This window comes from Octopus bimaculoides, chromosome 25, assembly GCF_001194135.2.
Source record: "Octopus bimaculoides isolate UCB-OBI-ISO-001 chromosome 25, ASM119413v2, whole genome shotgun sequence".
NCBI lineage: Eukaryota > Metazoa > Mollusca > Cephalopoda > Octopoda > Octopodidae > Octopus > Octopus bimaculoides.
In genome coordinates, this window is record NC_069005.1 from 11,957,314 (window position 1) to 11,961,428 (window position 4,115).

The following is a 4,115-nucleotide window of genomic DNA, read 5'->3' on the forward strand; positions in this document are numbered from 1 at the left end:
ATGTGCATATATATATATACATATATACAGATGTGCATATATATACATATATATATATATGTATATATACAAACACATACATATATATATTTACATATATATGTGTGTGTGTATGCACACACATTATACATCTATAAAAACAATATGGATTTGCGTATATAAAGTTCCATTAACTTCGTCGTTTAGTAGTTATGAGCAGGGTTGGTTAGTTCCTGACAATATCCATGTTATAACAACCAATAATAGTTTTATGTGTTCGTTTATCTCCCAATAAATTAAAAAAAGTTCTTTGACGGCTTATTTCCAACTTGTAAACCCTCATAAAATAGATCGCTATATTTTTTTGTTTTTGTATTTTTCGCAGCTCATCTATTAATTTCTATTTGGTGCAATATTGTATACGACGATTTCATTTTAATCGACATTTAGTTGACTGAGAATAAATATTTGCCTGATCCCTGCCGTTTGATATTTTCTGATAAATGCTCTAAATCTCGGAGAGACAAATATATACCTATATCTCTTTATTTATACACACACACACACACACACACACACACACACACGCACATACAGGTTGCGATGGGTATTTGCGAATGTTTAATTATCAGTGTATTATTCTCTTCAAACCAAATGAAAGGTTGTTATTTCTTTCAGTGCACACGCATAGCAGATAAGATGCTACCACAAGAAATGAAAAGACTTGCAACCATTGTTGTCAAATGTATCAGAGATGGCCATTTAGAAATTTCCAATTTCTAAATGTTGTAAGATATTTGCTGTACAAGGTTTGAATGAGATTAAGAGCGGGAATTTTTCAACTATATATAAAAAAATTTAAAAAAACAGACAAGAAACATTCTAAATGTTCGAATATAAGATAAGGACTCCACAATTCATGCAACACATTCAAAGCATTATCAATGATGATCCCAACAGATGAACAACCGTCGTCAAAGAATTTCAGCTGTTGGATGGGCTGTCAAGACTGTTGTGGTGGCGAGACACGACACTTTATGCGAGAATAGACTTGATTGAACGACAATGAATAGCAGCGGACTGAGTGAGAGACAGAGAGAAGGTAGGGGTTAATTACAGAAAGTCGTAAGTTGACGTTTTAGTCGTTTGTTGGAATATCGTTTTTTGTTTCGTGTATGGTTCGTGGAGAGTTTGTTGGATTGTTACGTTGTTGTTAGCCTGTTTCGTTATATGTTTAATTGTTACTACATGATTATAGTGTAAAACAAATGTATCGTCATAACAACTGGCGATACAACAACTGTGACAACTGTGATGCAAGAAAGTATTCAATTCAAGTCGTGTGTGTTGAATGGAAGTACACGATGCCTGCAAAGGCACAAAAAAACTGTTTCATCTCTGTTGAAAGATTGTTTAACAAGTTGAAAAACGCTTGCAAAAATATACTGGGGGTCGATTTGTCTGACTAAACCCCTCATGGCAGTACTCTAGCATGGTTTGCTTTGCTACTTCTCTGATTAGAAATTCTTCGGCTGAGATTAAAAGTTTAAAGAGAAATGACAGATGTTTACATGCAAATCCTTCTGATGTCAACGGATTACTGCAACTGTGACAGTGTTAGAGGATGAATAAAGTCTTCGAATTAATTCTGTGGCATACATTGAGGTAATGTCCTGGATGGAGGAAATATACCGTAGAAGGTTATACGTGTTTCATCGATCTAAATCCATTGAACTGTTACTTCTGAATTGTTGTTGAAAGGAAGACTACAAGACGTCTTCACAACATCATAGCTTTACATAAAATACATGCATGTATGTGTGTGTGTGTGTGATATTTTATTTTTGGACTAATAGACATATATATATGTTAACTAGTGTGTTGAGTGAAGCTCGTTCACAGTTTGGGTTACCTAGTATCATCCAGGCTTGGGGTATATTTCCGCTGGATCTATTTCAGGAATTCCGCAGTGTTAGTGAGATAATAATAATTCACGAAGGAGATGGAAAATACCAATTCCATCTTCCGTTTTCTTAATCAATTATATATATATATATATATATATATATATGAGAGAGAGAGAGAGAGAGAGAGAGAGAGAGAGAGAGATGAATGCCCGTCTTTAATTCTCCGTCTGTTTTAATGCCTAGCACATGTTTGCTGAAGCCAATTATATAAACTGTGATAGATCTTGCGATACTACAATGCCAGAGCATCCAGCGTCTCTGAAAGTTTCAAAGACAAGAACAAGAGTTATTTTAACAATTAGCATTTCTGGATCAGAATTGTATACATCGTTAATTTCTTTTTATACACCACTTCTCTATCCAGAAGTCACTGGATTATAGCGTAGCTTAGCTTAATCCCAAACATGAGATTAAGTTGATATGCATTTTACTGTGAGTCTGATAACTGTTCAAACAAAATTCTCTGTTAACATTTCAAATATAGATGAAATATTACTTTGAAGTGCTTGAGCGGCGAATAAATTGCACTACGTTATTTATTCTGGTACGTTATTTAGTGAGTTCAAATCCCACAAAGGTCAGCTTACCGTCCATCCTCTTGTGGTTGATTAATAAAGTACTACCGCTGTATGGAAGCATCCCTTTTCCACTCCAGCTATTACATCCTTGGTACTCACGCGTCACGAATGTTGTCCAAAGCAAAGGCACAGGTCACTTCGATTTGATACCAGTGACGTCACAGATGAACTAAGAACGTAAGGATCTGTAACGAACACCATAAGATATTTTGTTCAACGAGCTAAAGTTTCTGCTTATTCAGTGTTCTTGTTCTGGTACTTTATTTTATCGGCCCCGTTGGTGAATAAGAGGCAAAAATGACGCTCAAATATTAATTTCAAATCTGCTCAAATATTGATTTCAAACTCTGATGCAAACTCAGCAATGTCGATGAAGGGATAAAGCGATTACATCGACCCCAGTGCTCAACTGGTACTTATTTTATCGACTCTGGAAGGATGAAACGCAAAGTCGATCCCGGTGAAAAGCGAACTCACAACGTGACGACCGACGAAATACTACTAAGAATGTTTCACGAATTACCAACGATTCTGTCAGCTCACCGCTGACAGATATTGCAAATAGATGGTTTTCTAAAGCACTAGGAATTTTGCGAAATCCACTGTTCTGCGCCAGTACTTTATTTCATTTACCCAAAGCGATGAAAAGTAAGGAATTTGATGTCAGAACGCAACAAACCGGAAAAAATTAAATTGTAATATAAGCACGAGGACTGAAAAGTGTAAGAGAAAAGTTAGTCGGTGTAATCTATACCAGATCTTAAATGGTACTTATTTTTATTGAACACGAAGCGATAAAAATCAGAGTTGTCATCTGCTGGATTTGAACTTAGAACGTAATGATCCGGAAGAAATAATGCACTGTGTTTGTATGCTACACTAACCATTCAGCGAAATCAAACCTTCACAAAGTCAGTTACGATCGACTTACATATCCCTACAAAATGGCTGGTACTTTTTGGTTATCTCACACCCATTAAAAAATTACCATTAAAAAACTGGGTTATCTCCCCACTAAAAAATTTAGTTTATGTATGTCACAAGAGATTGGATTAAAAGCAATCCTTTTGATTCAATACTTCAACACATTGTAGACGTTTGGCCTCTTCAATAGGCATGGTATGGTTTGTTATAAAAATATTATTAGATTCAGTAAGATGTTTGATTTTTTCAGTTTTGTATGATTTGTTATAAAACCATTATTTTCTACTCTAGGTACAAGACCCGAAATTTTTGGAGAGGGGGCCAGTCGGTTAGATCGACCCCAGTACGTAACTGGTACTTAATTTATCAACCTCGAAAGGATGAAAGGCAATGTCGACCTCAGCGGAATTTGAACTCAGAACGTAAAGACAGACGAAACACAGCTAAGCTTTTCGCCCGGCTTGCTAACGTTTCTGCTAGCTCGCCGCCTTGCGTTATGAAAAGAAACACTATCAGATTCAATATGAGGTTTCATCGTTTCACCTTTCATTGTTTTTTTTTGTTTTTTTTGAAGGTTAAAAAATGTTTTTGAGGGAGAAACCAAAAGTACCGATATTTTGCATAAAACGTGGGGTGATGGAGTTGAGATAACCAAAAACTACCAACT

General features: G+C 35.7%; 1 long non-coding RNA gene across 1 annotated transcript in view; it reads left to right on the forward strand.

The window, feature by feature from the left end:
* Positions 1–3,873, forward strand: part of LOC106870538 (uncharacterized) — a 148,368-nt gene extending 144,495 nt beyond the window's left edge. The window contains exons 2-3 of the long non-coding RNA XR_001409538.2: positions 658–1,081; positions 3,740–3,873. This is a non-coding gene — a long non-coding RNA (uncharacterized LOC106870538). The remainder of the gene's footprint in view (positions 1–657; positions 1,082–3,739) is intronic.
* Positions 3,874–4,115: the final 242 nt, after the last annotated feature.